The sequence below is a fragment of the Caloenas nicobarica genome, chromosome 1 (genome assembly GCF_036013445.1).
Source record: "Caloenas nicobarica isolate bCalNic1 chromosome 1, bCalNic1.hap1, whole genome shotgun sequence".
NCBI lineage: Eukaryota > Metazoa > Chordata > Aves > Columbiformes > Columbidae > Caloenas > Caloenas nicobarica.
Genome location: NC_088245.1, coordinates 201,805,677 through 201,824,812, shown reverse-complemented (window position 1 = coordinate 201,824,812; position 19,136 = coordinate 201,805,677).

Sequence of the window (19,136 nt, the reverse complement as noted above, 5' to 3'; positions counted from 1 at the left end):
TTGATGCTCTCATTACCTCTTCTACCTCTGTAAATAACAAAATACAAATTGCAGCATGGCCTTTAAGCAATGACTTTTACAGAACAAGGGAATTAGTCTTTCTTCTATGCTTAGTAAATATTTATCTAAAAATTTCAAAGAACAGGGGCATGAATATATATCTCCCATATCTTACGTGGAGGCCACATATAGCTAAGCTGCTGGGTATTCTAGGACAGTTTCCACTCTCTAATGATATCAGTATTTAAGAAGTTATTTCAGTAAAACCTCTGTCCAAATTGATATGTTCTTGCATTTTTTTCACTTTGATAGATATTTTCTAATAGAACAATATTTTTAAAGATAACAAACAAAAAAAATCCGCTGTAAAAGCAGGTAAACTTTTAGTGAAAAGCTAAGTAATATGACACAAATGAAACCTTTTTCTTCTATGTGGAATCTGTTATATTCTTTTTTGGAACATTTTCTACAGAAAAGTTGACCTCAATTTTTATGAACAGCTCCCTATGTGATGACAGCCCTGCCTGCTACAATTCATACCCTGAAAGCAAAGTTTTAAGATTTATTTACTTCAAACTATTTTTTTAATTTTATCTTGTCAAGCTTGAACCTTTATTGCCACAGCAAGTTCTTAACATTCTCTTTATAGCATCTAAAACCTGAATTCCAGGAACAGTCCAGAGGAAATGGAAAAACGTCCTCTGATCTATCAGGGTGTTACTCTTCACAAACATTGGTACTACCGACAAACACATAAGTTACTAAACTATAAGCAAGCTGGATTAATACAGGTAGAACTGAAGACCTACTGCATAATTGTAGAAGACAATTTCTGATTGCATTTGAACAGGAAAAAAAAAATCTCTTTCCCTAAAGCTATGGAAAATGAAGCTAGGATAAACTGACACTAGCAGTGTAAAGATTTTAGTTATGCTGTCCTTTTAGCAGAATGTTTTTCCCATACCCCATAAAAGCTTGAAAAGCTGCCAGCTGGTATCAATGAACTCAAAATCCTGTATTTCAGAGAAATTAGTGATATTATACCTTGAAATAACTTATGTTAAAAATGGTATGGCTTTCTATAGACTTCCTCCATGTCATCCCAACCCTCAGTTTTTGTCTGGGATCAGTGTGGTCTCTAGAAGACAGTAGTATATATGCCAAAATCTCCAGCAAAATTAGCACAGATTATCGTTTCCTCTGGAAGTCTGAGACAGTCAATTGTGTCATGTGTGATTCTTCTTTGGGATCTACCCATCTGATAAGAAATCCTTGAATCTTCCTTTAATATCTCTGCTTCTATAATCATGGAATGGTTTGAGTTGGAAGGGGCCTTTAAAGATCATCTAGTTCCAACCCCGCTGCCGCAGGGTTTTGCAGGTAGTGATTAGGTGTGGAGAAAGGAGATAGCAGGGCAAGAAGTGAAGAGATGAACAGAATTTTATTCTATAGGCTCTACAGAAGTAAGTTCCCAGAGATAGTAAAGGTCGTTGTTGGTAATTTATGTTCTCAATTGACTCAGTAGCAACATGATGGTCACAGTCACAGCTATTTCACTGTAACTGTATAAATAACCTGGTGCAGCAATCTTTCAAAGAGAATTGCCCAAGAAAATGATGGAAAATCCTACTACAAACACAGCAGAGTACATAAGTAAGAGATCTTTCTTTTCCTCTGTAGTCTCTATGCTGAAAAAATTGGTGTTGTCTTCTAAACAGACAGAGGTTTCTGTTTTGAGACTTTTGAACATTTACACAGCCCCTAGGTAAATTCCAGAATTGTCACCATTGGTCTGTGTATTCAGATTTCAAAATTTTGCAAACTCTCTTAGGTTTTCACTCAAAGGTCAAGCTATGTTTTAAATGAAGAAACACAAGAGAGTTGGTGCCATTTTTTTAGTCTGAACTATCTCTTTTTAGAGGTTAAAGTAATAGCAGCAGCTGATATTTGTTTTTGCTGTGTTAGTGTACTCATCAATACTGTAATGGACAGTTTGATCCTAAAAACAAACAAAAAAAACCCACAAAAACCAGGTGTTTTGGCCAAGTACCATGCAGTGTACCTGCTGGTGTAGAGTTTTGATCCTTTTTTAGAATTTTTCATTTCACCTCTGGTTTTGGTCTAAGTGAAATCTTGTCTAGATTATCCTCTCCTGTTCTCCAGGAATATTATGTTGGTGACTGTGTGTGTTTTTCCTATTTCTATTATTACCAGTGATAACAAAATTACAAGTGAAACCAGACAAATTTTAATAGTTATTGCTATGATCAGCAATATACTGTGATTTGTTTGACTTTGCCAGTTTCACTATATCAGCTGTTCTCAATCCCTTTGTGCCTTCATATTCTCTTCTGCTCTATGCCATTGCCAGTGATCATGAAGAGCAGAGGGAAGAGACACAACTGACACACATTTTCTTAAGTTTATATATCTTCCATGATCTGAAATTTGAAAGTTTCTCTCTTGCGTTTACTTATTCTCTTTCTTCTCTTGTTTCCAATGCTGTTCGGTGTCAGTCATCTATGGAGAATGTATGTGGATAAAAAAATGAAAATAATACTGGAGTTTAAAATTCCACACTTTCTTCATGAGATTTGCTTTCAAATGTGGTTCTGCTGACTAATAATGAGCATAAATGTAAGAAATTATCCTATTTTAAAATGTTGAATTTTCAAAACTCAGATACTAGCCAAAATCAAGAACCATTTTCAATTTCAGAGGGTTGCCTTTCTGATTCCTTTGAAGAAGTAATGGAGATAGCAAAATTTGAGTAAATGTAAATCTCATTAAACACCACATGAAATGGATGAGCCTCCTTGACTGTATTGCCCACAACATCAGCCTACAAAGTTTGTTCTCACTAATTTTCTGCTTTCCAGAAGCTCCCTGACAGAAGACAAAAAATGGAGAATGGAGAAATCCAGCATCAGTTGTTCTCAAACAACTTCTGAATGTAGCAGCCCTTCCCTGCTGTCACTTGCTATACCTTTCAGAAACTCAATTTGTATTCTGTACTGACAGCTAAAAGCAGAAGCATAGGAATATCTGATCTACACAGACCCCATATAGCAACAAGTATCAGAGCTTTTGGGAAGCTCCTTCCTCCTTTGAGAAAGCCTGTTGGTGCTAAATTGGAAGAAGGGAGACAAAAAAGTTCAGCCTTGGGAACAATGGGAGGGCTGCATGCTCTAAAATATTTTTAGAGCCATTTCTCTGCTAGAGTTCACTCTTTCTGGAAGAGATTATAAAAATGTAAGCAAATGAATAATAAAATGTCAATGTTTTTGTTGTTTATCCTCATGGATGGCTGTAGGGAGATAATCCTCAGGACCTAGCTCTGCTTATTTACAGGGAAGGGATGTTAAGCTAATACAAAAGAAACCAGGCCAAAAATATACTCTAATGCTTCCAGATGTGCCTTTATGGTATTCCCCGGTAGGACAGGAGGGCCAGCAGCTCAAATAGAATTTAAGAATCAAATATTAAAATAGTAACTTTGCAAAATGTAAACTTCCTTCAAACAAGAGTTAAATTTTTAAGGTATGCCTAGGAAGCCTCTGTATGCCTGACACAAGGCAACTGAGTAACTTAAAACATTGCTTGACCTTTGAGTTAAAACTTTGCTTTAGAAAAGTTTGCAAAATTTTAAAATCTGAATGCACAGAGCAATGGTGACACTTCTGTAATTTCGCTATGAGCTGTGTAAACATTCAAAGGTCTGAAAAAAAAAAATCATCTGTCTGTTTAGAAGACAGTATCAATTCTAAATTACACACATGCAGGAAGTATGTAATAGAAATATAGTTTTTTTCTTGCTAATTAGGAGGTCGAAGTATCAGAATGGTGCCCTGGGTGACCGGTGTGTGCAGTATGGTGGAGGCTCCATTGTCACAGATCTGTTGACTCCAGTCTTAAGGCAAACATAATAGAATTATATTAAGTTAACTTTCTTGACTAGTGAGGTCCCCAAATCCAACCTGCTTTGGAGACAAACAGGGATGGGCACTGACATAAAAATATTTTGATATGTTATTGCAAACTTGAATTTCCGATATGCTTCATTAGTAGATATTGTAGCCTTTTCTCCTCAAGCTATTTTCCACAAAACTGTGTAGAAATATTTTGGCTCTGGAAGCCATGAGCCTGGAAGTGTATCTCATAATGTGCCCTTCCTACTGGTGACTGATAGGTCTTCTCTGACTCTGTGCTACACTGGCTGAAACCTCCCAGAATAACAGTACTACCGAATTTATTATTTTAAAGTAAGGGAAATTTCAGGTAAGAAAAGATATTTTGTCTATTATTATGATTGACATTCATTGTCATTTAGTAATGCAAAACCATATATGGGAACATAAAACCCACAGAATGCAAATTCCTTTGAAATTACAAGGCTTATTGATTCAATATATTTTCTTCATGGAGAAGTTTTTAAAATGAAAGCTATAACCTAAGGCTTCAAAACAGTCACACTAACTGTGTTTACAGTAAAGTTCTATATACCAACTAGATGACTTAGAATAAATCTTTCCGTTGTGTGCTGTTTATACTTAAAAATTTACTTATATGACAGCCCTAAAATACACTGCAGCAAAAAGAACTATTATAAGTTCTCCTGGAAAGGTATCAACATTTTAGACAGCCTTGACTGATTCTAAAATCTTCCTTACTTAAAAATTCATACTGCATTCCATGTCTATAAAATGGCAACTGCTTTTTGAAATGGAAATCAGCAATAAAGCAAAACCAATTCAAGACATATCAAGTCTTTTGTAATTGTTGCCCATTTGTACTCCCCTACATGCTTGGCAAACTAATGCTACTTTGAAATGTAATAGATGTTTGTGATTGTCTTAGAAACGTCCTTTGTGGTGACTTTTAAAATGAATTGTGTTGATTTTCCTCTGCTGTATTTTACGTTTTCATTGCATATTCACTTGATGTACATAAGGGGACTAAGTTTGTCTGTCGTGGTGTTTCAGTGCTGGTTCCAACTATAATCCCATTACATCTGTCACAGTGCCAATGCTTGCAGATGATTTGTTTCCACGTAGATGGCTCTAATGCATTTATACATTTTATTAGAATCCTGTGTGCAAATTTATAATAGCATTGCTTGCTGATATAATTTTCTATTTAGACTTGTTGTTGCTGTTAGTAATAAGAAAACATGCATTGGTTCTAGCTTTATAATTATTGTATCATGTATTTCCTCTTGTTAATTCCTAATAGGAATTTTTCCTGATGACATTATAAAAAGACTAGGCAATGTACTCAGGATAATTTCTTTTGGGCTGTAATAAGTCATTGCCTTGTCTATGAAGAGGCACGTTGCTGCTCACTGCTGGGGATGATGCTACAGGGCATTTTGTTGGGCTGTATTATGATATTGTCAAATCATTTTTACTGTGAGTCTTTACTTAAGACTTCAGGCTTCCATCCTCCTTCAAACACTCTGTAGGATAAAATTGTGTTGTCTGTTTGTAATGCTGAGATCTTTTAGTTGTATGTATCATATGTAAAGCAATTATAATCTGCCCACTTTTTTTTAAAATTATTTAATATTTGCCTTCTCATCTGTTAACTATTATTCTCAGTCACTGGAAATCTATACAATACCTTGACCAGTTTGCTCAGAGACTAACCTCTTTATATTGCAAATATATGTATTTTTAATAACAATAATAATGATGAATCACCACAAATATATAAGGCACCTCTATGAAATTGGCATTTATGAGCCCTATTTCAGTTTTCTGAAAGTTATTGGAAAGGTTAACTTATTATCAATAGCCTGAGGCTGATCTAAGTCCAACTTCTAAACCCGATTGAGGTACATACGTACCATTAACTTTCACTGAGAATAAAGATAATATTCCTGAAGGCTACATTTAGGAAGCCTAGACTCCCTAGACCTCACTATAGTGAATGAAGAAAAGAAACCCATGCAAAAAATAAATTAGAAGAGCACTGGTTGGACTATTACTCTCAGATGTGTTTTCCAGAGAAATACACTACTCTTACATGAGCTGTAATGATATATGGGATGTAAGATACAGAGAGAGCTGGGACTCTTCAGCCTGGAGAAGAAAAGGCTTAGGGGGTCTTATCAATATCTGTAAATATTTGGAATAAGGGTTCAAAGAGGATGGAGCGAGACTCTCTTCAGTGGTGCCCATTGCCAGGACCAGAGGCGATGGGCATAAACTGAAACACAAGAGGTTCCCTCGGAATATCAGGAAGCACTTTTTTAGTGTGAGGGTGACCAAGAACAGGTTCCCCATGGTCTCCATCCTTGCAGACATTGAAAAGCCATCAGTACCTGGCCCTGAGTAACCAGCTTTATGTAGCCCTGCAGCAACAGAGGGATTGGACTGGATGACCTCCAGAGGTCCCATCGAACCTCAACCATTCTGTGATTCAGTAATAAATGGGACAGCTGGGTACAGAGAAGCTGCTGGTTCGTAGCCTTGTCTTGCCATGCCCTGCCCCTGCTTGTCTCATTCTGCATTGCCTTCCCATTAAACCCTATTCCAAACTGTTTTCCTAGGTAAGGGTAATATCTGCTGGTGTGTGGGTTTTGACCGTAAAGACACTGTCTTGTTTGTGTTGACCCCCTGATGTTCAGTGTTGATCATGTAGTTTGCATGTGCCTGTCGAAGTTAGGTATTTTCAGACTGTAGCTTCTACAAGTATTTGATGGAAGCACTATTTGGGACTGTTTTGCCGAAGTTCTAAGTGAGATAAACTTTGGTTTTTCCCACCCCCCCCCCTAAAATCCATAAAATCTATTGCTGAACTTGAAAAGGAAAATCATCATGTTTTTAGTAATAATGTTTAGTAAACCATTATGTAGCTCCTTATGAAGCTGCACTTTTTGCTTTGTCTAGGTAACAAAACAGTTGTGTTAGGGAATTACCTCAGTACTCCTATCATTACTTGTAAATAATTCACACTTTGTTAGAGATTAGCTGTACAGACTCTCCTTTTTCCATTATGAAACACTGTATAAACAGCTCAGGACTGTATCCTTCAAGGAGTTGCTAGTCTGTCTTGATCGTTTTATCCTTTTGAAGGCTTTCCTTTGAATTTGCAAATATTTCATTGAGGGTGCCTGGCTCACCACCAGAATAGGCTTATAGTTGGAAAGGCACACAAGCAGGCACAAGATCTTGTGGTTAAAAACAACCACTATGAACACAGAGGAGAAAAATTAAGAATCACCTGAGAAGACTGTGGGATATTAAGGGTTTAGTTCAACACAGTTATTTCCAATTTAGGAAAATAGAGTGCAGATGTCTTTGTGTTACGTATTTACCATATGTGAATACAAATCCCTGCACAATGCACTCTAATTTATTTCCTTGCAAAGACTGGAAGAATTTTGGATGTTTTGAAAGGTTTGTGTATTCATCTCTATTAGTACATCTCAGTCAAAGAAGACAAGAGGCAAGGTTTGGCATGTGCGTTTTCATGGAATTATTATTTTCATGCAGGAGGACAGTGGAATAATATCTAACATAACACAGTGACACAGTGTTTCGTTTTGTTTTTAATTTGCTATGTTATTTTTGAAAACACTCCAGAAACAACATAAAATCTTACCCTCCTTGTCTGCCAACCTGTGTTCCACTTTAAATACTCAAAAATGCTTAAGAAGTGCTTTGCCAGTGTATTTGTCCAGAGTATAAGAATGAATTTCACTTGGTATGTGTAAGCGTTGTTTAATTGCTAACAATAGCTGTTTGCACTGACAATAAATCCAGGGATCAATTCATAAGATTCCTAAGGAAAGACTAAACCACATAAATGTTTTAAAGATGCAAGCCAAGGTGGAGAGTACACTGCAAAAATTTAGTGAACGCTAAAGCAAACCATGGAGAACCAGCAAAGGACTCAAGGCTAGGGAAGAATACATTAGCTGCCTCAGAAATAAACAGATGCTTTGAACCAGGAGACAGATATTTTAAAGAAGATGAAAGACTGTCTGCTTCTACTGGACACATAAACACATGTAATTGGGATAATATGTCAACATGTATATCACAGGGAACAGAAGACGTATATTATCCTAGGTAACGTGTAATTAACTTTGCAATTTAAAGAAAGCTTTGCTTTAGCTGTGAATCATAAATGTCCCTGTGCTAATCAAAAGCTTATCTACAAATTTCTATGTCAAAGTAAAATTTATTTGTCTCTAAAACTAAATGTTTTTTGACAAAATTTTAGTGGATTATTTTATTATTTTAATTAAGCACACTGAGAATTTCTTGCTCTTGTACTCATTGCATTGAATGTTAATTTGATCTCTGTTTCTTTCGAGGGTGTCAAACTCATTTTCACTGGGGGACATTTATACTGTATAAATTATACTGTATGAATTATACTATATAAATGTCCCCCGGTGAAAATGAGTTTGACAACCCTGGTTTATTTGAAGAGCTTGCAAACTATGGATGTTCCCCTATAATAAAAGGAAATTTTGCAAAATTCTTTAAGCAAGTTATACACCATACAGCTGTTACCTATCCAAACTAATCTTGACTTGTAGATTACATAAACCTGTCAAATTCTAGTTTTTGTGTCTTACTAATGCACAGTATCTTCTCAGAAAGCTATATTCATCTTCATTACTTCAGAAAGCCCTTATGACTTTATTGTTCATGGTACTTGCATACTTAGATAAAAATGTCACGGATTCTTTCATGCAAAAAAGAAAAGATGTCTACACTTGTTATGATGTATAAAAAAATAAAACGTTCTTAAAACTATTTTCAGCAGTTTTCCTTAAATAAGGGCTAATTTCTCTTAACTTTCAGTTTCTTGCATCCATGTAGGTTTGAAGACAGGGAAGCTGTTTGAATAATGAAGTGTGCTTATGCCTTGATGAGAGCTCTGCCTGGTGATGTGAGCCTGAAGCAGCAGCCTCCTTTTCAGATGAACAGAGTTTTCATTCATATACATATACCCTAATAATTTGTTTTGTTTTGTTTTCAGTATTTTGTTAGTAAATCTGCATTTTAACGGTAAAGATCATAGCCTGAATTGTGCTTCTGTTTATAACATATAAACCACAGGAGTCATTGGTTGGGCTTGGACCAAGTTGGAAGCTCCCTGATGCTTCCCTCCGACTTGCAATACTCCTCATGGGCAGCCTGGATCCCACCCCACAGCCCCAAGCCACCCTTCCCTAGTTTCTTTATCAGTCCCTGTCCCTGCTCTGTCTCTGTGTCCCTTGAAACATTCCACAACAACTAAACCACTCCACAGCAGGTCCTTGCTGAGGTTTCTGCAGGGCTATGGTGCCCCTTGCTGGGAGCCCTGAGGGCTCCGCCGGGCTTGAGCAAGCTTGTGGTTTTTGTGTTTTTCCCCCGTGTCTCCATGGGGCCCAGAGCCCCATTTCAGCCCAGTCACTGCCCCAGTGACACCATAGGACACCAATCTGGAGTCAGTGTTGCTTCTGCTGGGATATGATCCATGGTTGTAGGGGGTCCTGTTTTACTGACAGGTGAAGCGCAAGCAAAGAGACATAGTCCTCACTAGCCAGATTACTGCATAAAACTGACCAAAGAAGTCTGATGAGCACAGAAGAATATACGAAGCAGTAACAGCTCTCACATCAGTTATCCAGCTGGTCTAGATGTGCTGGGCATCACCAAAAAAGCAAATTTTCAGCTGTGGTTTTGGGGGAATACAAGCAGATAGCAACAAAAATGTTTATGGGAAGCTAGTTCCTTGTTTGAAAGACATGAGAGAAAGCACAAATGTGGCTTTTGAAAGCAACATCTGGTAGTTTTAAGGCAGTACCAGAGCACGTGTTTGAGCAGCAGTAGACAAACTAATATTTTCAAGTTAGTTCAGGATGAGTTTCAAAATATTACTGAAAAGTGAGCAACATCTTAGATTATGTTTTCCTTCCAAGTAGCTATTTGATCTTTTAAAAAACCCATGTCTTTACAAATGTAAACATATTTCTATTGACATGAAAATCAGCAGGTATCTTCCTTCACATACAGAATATTAAGATTTTGACTGCTTCAGTTTTCATGATGGTATTAATAATTTAATCAAGTGTTTTATATTAACAACGTCAATTAGAAATTTATCCTTTGCTTTGTTGCTCTATTGTTATCCACCTAACATTGATATGCATATCGTTATAGGAAAGAATGGCTATAAATAAGGATTTCTATCCATCTAATTACTTTAATTGATTCGTGCTGAAAAAGTTGACCTTTGGTACTTGGTTCTCCCTTCCAATTCAGAATTGACAGCTCACTCTGATGATCGTCAGCCACAGAGAAAAGAAGTTAAGATTTCAATTAAAAGCATGCAGTGTAGGCAAATCTAAGGATCTCACATTAGTAACACTCCATCGTTTCCTGCTAGAGGATACATGTCACATTCGAGCTGAAAAATATTTTATGAAAAGTACCTGAAAAAGTAAGACAATAAAGTATATCTAAAAACTGATAAACACAAAATCACTTCGGAGTCTTAGAGCACTTTTTCATATACGCCTACAAATTGCACCTAGTAAGGTAGAACTACTCCTTCAGGCCAAAGATTGTAGGATATGTAGAAGCAGCTAATTTCTACATTTTCTTTCTTGGGTGGCATGGGAATATTGAAGCCCTCAGCTATCTACACTGTCTGCTCTAAGTGTTATTTTTTTGACAAAGCTGGCCTAAAACTCCTTTTTATTAGACAAACAGGCAGAAAAATTCCACACATTGGTAAAGTGTCAGACATCCGTGCTCTTAAATAGTGCACAAAAGAGGATTAATAAATATTGAGCTAGATGGAATATGCTAAGTTATAAAGTTTTGTTGATATTATTTGGTGTTAAATATTCCTTCAATAAGTTCATGAGAAGAGTTTTGAAAGAAGAGTTTTTACATCTGAAAAGCGCTTTTCATTACATTACTTCAGTGAATTTGAAAAAGGCGCAAAGCACTTACTGAACATAATCACTGTGTTTGAAGCCTATGCTATGGGAGAAACATACCCTAACTAGTGGTAATCTGTATATTATATTAGCATGTTTTGAAAGAGAAAATATTCGGTGTTTTGATAGAACAAAATATGACCGTAATCTCAAAGCACTTTTTGTCAGTTTAAAATTACTTTGAGTGAATATTCTTCCATAATTGGAATATATTATTACTTTTATTATTTTTGTTACTGCAGTTATACGCATTCTGTAGCTGAAAGTGTTATATTTTAAAGTATATTTTGCTTGATCTGGTGGATGTTGGATGTAAAGTGGGAATAACTGGGTGTATATTGAGTCATCTGTTTGCTACATTATGAGTATGAAGTGGAAGATGGAAAATAGATTGTTTTTTCAATAGGAAGAGAAACAATGACTGACTGTACAAAAGCATCTTTATATTATTCAAAATAATTCCTCATAAAAATTCATTACATTTAAATTAGCTCTAACAGTATAATATTCCAAAGATGCTGATTCATTTGCTAATAGCCATTGGAAACATTCTTCACTATCTTCTAGACAATGCTTTAAGTCTTCAAATTACTTTTGCTTTGTTACTTTAAAGGAAAACAAAATATATCCCTAATTATTTTTTCCCATATCTGTTTATAGTATTCTCTGTTCTCAAATTTGCTTCCTTGTATGACCAGATTTCTAAGGGAAAAGCAAATTGTACAAAGTGAGAAGCTATTCTGTATTTTCAGATTAAATTACTGTGTATCTTCCTTGAACACTGGACTACTGAAAAGTTCAACAGAACAATTTTGGAATGAAGATTTACTTATTTTTGCCAAAGTCCTGGCAAAAATGTTTTGTGGGGTTTGCTGAGTTTTGGTGGGGTTTTGTTGTTTGTTGTTTTTTTATTGGTGGTGGTGGTGGGTTTTTGGGTTTTTTTCCTCCCCAAGGAACAACCATCTTAAATAGGTGATTTTTTTCGCCTTCTCATACCATCAAATCTGTGGTGAAAAAGGTTGATGAAGATCACTAGCATACTTGTGTTGAGAACTTCCAGCTCCTAAATCATCCCTCACTGCTGCTTTGGAAAACAATTCAAATCTCTTGATCTTCACTCCTCTGCAGAGCAACTGGACATTTTGGGCAGAAAAGACACAAACCACCCTTGACTGATTTATGATGAGAAGACTAAGACTATGGACATCTGAACAAGTTAAAATGTTGACAGCTATTCACCTTACTTTCCTTTTAAAGCCTGTGGCAAAAAATGACCATTTACTGAGCATGTCCATCATATATGCCCTGTTCCTCTTCACCACCTGTATACTGAACCCAGCCTCACTGGCTCACATGTAGACATTCAGATTCTAAATGTTTAAAGTAAGGTTCCTGGTGAAGGTTTCAGGCTTTTTGTTTGGTTTTGATGTTTGTCTGCAAATGTTGTTGCATTGCCTGTTGTTTTGAGTAGCAATTTCTATTAGATAGCGACTATTTAAAATGAAATCTCTGACATGTAAACTAAGCCACACACAGTGGGAAGTATGCAGAGGATGATCAGATACATCAACCATTTCTCAATAAATTCTGCTGTCTTCCACTTTTTTCTCTGTTTTGTTCTGCTTGTTAGGTTTTATTACAGTTAATCTCACTTTATCAGGAAAACATAATTTATTTACATTTTGCTGTGTTTTAGCAGTAATTCCAGTTCTCATAAGAAGATGCCCTGGATGAACACCTTATCAACAATTTCCTACTATTCTTACACCTTTCTCTCAGGTTATTGCCAAGCTACATGTCATCAAGGAAACCTATGTGCATGCACAGAACGAGACAGAAAATGTATTTCTGTTTAAAAAGTCAAGGAGCAACAGTCATATAATACAGTTTACAGAGTGAAGGCACATATGTTCGTAAGCTTAGAAGACTGAACACTTCCACTGAAACAATGTAATTAAAAGTTACAATGAAAAAATAGGTTAGCATTCTTAGTGACATTTGATTAAACGTGCTAGCTAGCAAAAATATACAAATGAAGGTCACATTTGCAAGTATTATAAGACAGACTACATTTTAATTAGTAAGTTGAGAAATGTCAATGAGTTAGTAACTGACCAGGAGTCATTTAAAAAAACAAAACATCACCCCAAGAGTCGGAATCCTTTACACTCCATAGATTTCAAACACAAAGACAGTTTTAAAAGTCATTTTGGAGGTGGATTCAGTGAATTTGCCTTGTCATCTTTCTCTGTGTGAAGAAAGAATGTATTTTGGTGAAATTACATAGTACCATTGTTGGACCTATGCTGACATATGTTGTGCCTTTTGAAACAAATCTTTCAGATAAAATATAACAGGGTAGTATTTGGGGTTTATATTTGTACTCATGGACTGTGCCTGAAGACAGCCTTATAAGTATAGGCTTATGCCATGCTGTGGGGAAAGATCCCCTTTCTCTCAGAGTCAGCTTAGTTCTCCCACAGCACACAAGAAATGAAGTCAAATTTAACCTAACATAGCTATTACAGGTTATAGGAGTAAACTTCTTTCAGATTATCTGGAAATTTTTTTTTTTCTTTTTCTAAAAGAAAAAAAACACACCCTAGGTATTCATTGGAAGACAGTTTCTCTATTACCTGTAGTGCTGTTTTTCCTAATTTTGTTGAATATGACCAAAGAAAGGCTGAAGAGCAGCATGTGCTAGAAATAATAAAAGATGTATGAATAATTTAATGAGTTGACACAGATTCATTAAAAAGCTACCAAAACTAATTCAAATCATAGTTTGCTGTTAGAAAACACATTTAAGAAAATGTGCACTTAGAATAAAGAAATGTAGTTGTCATGTTTTAACCCAAGCTAGCAATACAACCACAATAGCCGCTCACTCGCCCCCCTCCCTATCCTCCTCCAAATACAGAAGAGAATCAAAAGGGAAGGGAGAAACTTGGATTGAGATAAACACAGTCTAATGAAATAAAAATTACTAATACACTACTAGTAAATATATCTATAAAATAGGAAAGTATATAAAATAAAAGATACTCAATGCAATTCCTCAAGAACTCCATCCACGTCGAGCAGCCAGACCCAGGAAGCAGCACCTGATGCCAAACAGCTGATCCCAGAGAGAGAAAAAAGAAAAAAAAAAAAATGGCAGAAAGGCCCAAAGGCCTCTGCAAAATGGCAAAAGGCCTAATTACACATCCCAAACAGAACTCCTCAAGTTCTGACAAAGAGAGTGAAGAAAGCCAAGAAGCGAGAGAGAGACCAGAAGATCCCAACTCTCCTTAAATACGAAGCATGGTGCTAATGGGATGGAATACTCTCATTGATCAGTCTGGATGTCAGTCAAGCTCTACCCCATCTCTGCCCTGCTTCTTTGATACCTCACACCTGTGGGCAGGGCGCTCAGAGTGGCCTTGGCTCTCAGACCAGAGCAATTAAAAACATTAACTCTGTGCTGGGCTGCTATCTCTTGTTCTCAAACTAAGTCCAAATAATGAGCGTGCTAGCAATGAAAAAGAAAGGTTTTGAACTGCATGAAGAAAATTAACTCATTTTCAGTCAAGCCAGCACAATAGTCTATCTTAAAACTGTCATACTGTTGTTAAAATAACTATAAATCTGGTAGTTCTAGTGCAGAAAACTATGAAGGCTAGTTTGAGTGATGGATTTTATTGTGTCTGGTTTCTAGTTGCTCAATATCTTTAACATTTGGGCCTATATTTGTGTCTGCTTGCAGCTGAAAAACCTTTGGATGTTTCATCCCAAACTCTTGTTATTTCTAAGAATGAGGTTAGTGAAAATATAATTTCATTGTGAAACTCTAGTACAGCAGAGTTTTGAGAGCTACCCATAGGTCCTTAATTCAATTTCTCAAGTGTTTTAAGAGTAGACTGGCGAAGCTAAAAACCACATTTGAGACTAATATATACTGTCCAGAAGTTTAACTATGTATTTAAATAATGGAAAATAAACTTATGTATACTGTCCAGAAGTTTAACTATGTATTTAAATAATGGAAAATAAACTTATTTTCCCAAGTCTCAGAAATCTAATCCAAACCAAATTAAAGGAATAATTTTATTGTAAATATTACTACAATAAAAATATATTCTAATTAAGCCACAGCAACTAGGCAGTTCAGAAGTCTAAATCTCTGGAGGCGAATGTTTGGATTAGGAAGTAGGTTTTGTTTTCAGGTAAGTGTGATTTCTGGTCTGGTTGTCAGTAATGATCACAGGCTAGAGGCTTTCAGTAAACAGAACAAGAAATATTTGCTTATGTATAATTTATTAACCACTTTCAGTTATGTCTTACAAGAGAAACTTTACTCAGATACAGCATATCCATGAGCATGACAGAACAACCAGAGTCGGGGTGAAATTTCACACTGATCATTAATCCCAGCCAAAAAAACCCCAATTATAACATGAAAGGTCAGAAACCTGCTTGCATAATACTGCCATTACTGCTGGACCTTTTCACTATATAGAGTGACTTTTGTATCCTTTCTTTCTCTTTCTCCCCATGGTACTTCACATTCACGCCATCTGAGATCATGGTGGTTGCTGTGTTCTTTCAAACCCTGGATTTACCACTGTGGAACAAGTGTTCCTCATTCAACTAGATAACAAAGAATTTTAATTTTTTTTTTTTCTTTTTAAGTGGGAAAAGAATTACAGTCTTCTTCACTTGATGAGGCAGCGCAGAAAAGATTCATTTCACCAAGCTGCCTACACACAGTATTTCAGCAAAAAGAAGTTGTCAAAACTATTTCAGGATTGTGGAATCCTATTTACTGGAGTAGCTTATTGAGTTATGCATGAAAAGGAACAGGAGAGTCCTAGCCTAAAAATAAGAAATATTACATTAGCAAAAAATTGTACTTTAATTCAAAATTCTGCAGAAGGGGGGGCTGCATACCACTATGTGGCTTCTATTTACTTTTGTCTAGCAACATGATATGTTGGCAAAATTTAGGCAGCCAAGAGCAAGTCTTGCTATTGTACTTTCTCCTTTTTCCAGTCTCACTTTCTGCTTAGCCCTCCACATTTGGCTGCGTCCACAGATCTCCTTCTTTTCCAGATGTGTTCCTTGGCCTGGAAGCTAATTAGGTCAGGAGTACTTGTCAGCTGAAGCTTACTAGGAACTGTAGTACGCCTCATCTCATAAACTGGCATGCCCTTCTGATTAAAAAGAAAAAGTATTTCATAGTACGATTTTGAAAGGATTAATGGTTATTTTGCTCTTCCATGTGTGTGTAATATGCAATTTGGCCTGGTGCTAATGAGTTATGTGTAACAGAGGTTACAATTTTTCATGTGTTTGTTTGTAACTTTATATATGTGTAGTGCTTTTTGTTTCTCTTCTCTGTGCCTGGGCAGCAGGGAGGAAGGCTGCTTATTTGTCCTGTTTGCTGGGTGACAGATCAGGCAAACCTGTTAGAAGGATGTTCCTCTCCTGTGAGCAAGATCATCCGAGACATGTTTATGGAAGCAGGTGGAGATGGCAGAGAATGAGAGGCACAGCAAGGAGTAGAGCTGCATGGCAGGCTTGCTAGAGGAGCAGGGGCCTGGCTGCATTTTATTTTCAGTGTGTCGTTGAACTGAAAAAATTAATATTAAAAAAATAATAATTATAAAGTAGCATGTCTATGTAGAAACATGCAGAATTGTGTGCTTGCTCCACCCACTTTCTAAGCTGACAAGACAGGGCAATAGGAACATGGAAGCTGTATTAAATGGTTTATCTAAGGATGAGCATTATAAGTATTACTATTTAATTTCTGAATGCTAGTCTCCATTTCTTTGCAAAAGAAGCAATATAGAGCTCAGACTCTCTAGCTTGCAAAAGAAATCTTTCTTTCTACCCATCAAGGAAGACTGTTTCATAATTCTCACACTGAAATGACAAAATAATAATTATTTGAATCTTGTGAAGCCAGAATAGTTGATATGCTCAAGATCATCTAAGGAACTATCTTCTGTTGTCAACAAATGGACTACATAGTTTAAAAATTCTTCAGACATCAGTTTTATTACTGATATATGTATGGAATATAGTACATTTAACAGCCTAATGATACATTATTTCAGTCACATGAAGTATTTAGCATTTGCTAAAAAAGTACTGAAAAAAAAGACATGAAGTTTTCCCTAATCTATGTCCTTTGCCATAGGGCAAATAGCATAGAGCTAAAATACCATGCTGAAAATAGAAAAGTGCCTGTATCTGCAGAAAATACCCAAGGAACAGTACATTAATTATATATGCGTGATTGCAATCATGTTTCCTTTGGAAATCTTATTAAGGTTTATTGTGCTGTGTTGTAAAGTTTGGACCAAAGGCAGGTCTGTATCTTTTTTATTATAAGGTAAAATTCCTTCCAGTGTGTATTTCTTGTAAGTCTGTCTGCACACTGGAGGAATGTCTTCCCAATAGCAATCACCAGTTTCCAGCATGGGTTGTTTGGTTTGTTCGGGGGTTTTTTGTTGTTTTTTGGTTGGTTGGTTGGTTGGTTTGGGGTTGTTTGTTTGGTTTGGTTTTGACTTTTGTTTTGTTTTTGTCTTTTTTGGGGAGTTTTGTTTGTTTGGTTTTGGTTTGGTTTTGGTTTTTTTTTTTTTTGTTTGTTTCTGTTTTGTTTTGTTGTGTTTTTTAAGCTGTAGAAATGGATCCTGAATAAGTATCACTGAATATGTATCCCAGAATATGTATCACTGTTAGAATTATGTAATTGTTTAGTTACGTATAAAAATATACACAAAAATAGTTTTGTGACACCACACTTCTTAATATAGCATTTTCTTTCTGCTTCCTTTTCCTTCTCATGTAGATTACAGATCATTTGTTCACCTTGGATTAGAAGCAGAAGGATATGCGTGTATTTAAAAGGCAGAGAGATGTGGTGTCTTTTCAAAGCAAGAGTCCTTTGCATGGTGCCTTGCATCCTTCTAACCAGCTACAACCTGGCCACAACTGAGCTCCATGAGAGAAAAACAGGACTGCGTACCAATCTGCCTGTTCCCAGATTTCCTGCAGCATTTCCGTGGCAGGTTGTTGCGTTAAAAGGGTTAATTTGGCAGAAACTAAACCCCCTTGTGTACCAGCTTGTCCCCAGTATATCACTGGGGGCAGGTGACAGCTGAGCTTGGCTTCTGAGTGATGCCAAATTAAACCAAAATGACCTCAGGTCAGCACTGTGAGTCTGATCGTGCTCAGCAGCCAGTCCGGTGTTATGCTGAATTCACATGATTATGGATTAACCAATAGTGCAGGGTTGGGCCATGGTCCTTGAATTTATGCACTTGCACAGATTCATGGATAGCATAATATGTACTATAAGTCTGAGCACATCCGATGAGAGATTCTCACAACTAGATCCACAGATAATGAGATTTATTAAAGCAACAGGTACAAGTTCTTTTAGATTGCCATTGATAAAATACACTGACTACAAAAATACACTTTATTTGCAAAAATACACTTTGTTACCAAACATATATAGATTCTAAGATGACTATATGGTGCTACTAATATGATCACAAATACAAGCTTGAAGTCTAAGTTTCCCATGGAAACACTTGGTATAACCAAGCATGCAAATCTTACCCAAAAGCATCCTTTTGGGGGGAAAGATGTGTTCAGCCCGTTGACTGATCCCAGAAGTCTGCGATGCTGTCTCCTTGACTTCTCAGTGATGGTGTCTTCCCCAACTTTCTCCTATTGTTAGGGTATTTTATACTATTTTCTATGTTTAGGTGGAGCTTGAGTGACTCTAGTCATACAAACCTTTGTTATTGATTGGCGTAAAATTCTCTCACTTCAATTTTAAAGGTATAGGCAAAATAATGCAGAGAGCATGCTCAAAGGAGCAAGGGGGCATGATGGCAGCGGATATCTATTGGAGTGGAGGTGCATTATGGTATTACAGTGAGATGATAATGAACAAAGTTCATCCACAGGACAAATCTTACCACAACTGCTAGCTCAGCAACTAGCATTTTGGATGGAATGGAATATTTGTCTCGTATTTGACAGCAGCTATGTGCACAGCACCATCCAGTTCCTGCGCCTGCCTCATGCACAGAACCTGGCCACGGTACCTCCACACTGCTCCACCCTCCATTCTCCCTGGTGCCAGCACACTGAGCTCCCACCTTATACTGATATCTAAGAACGTAGG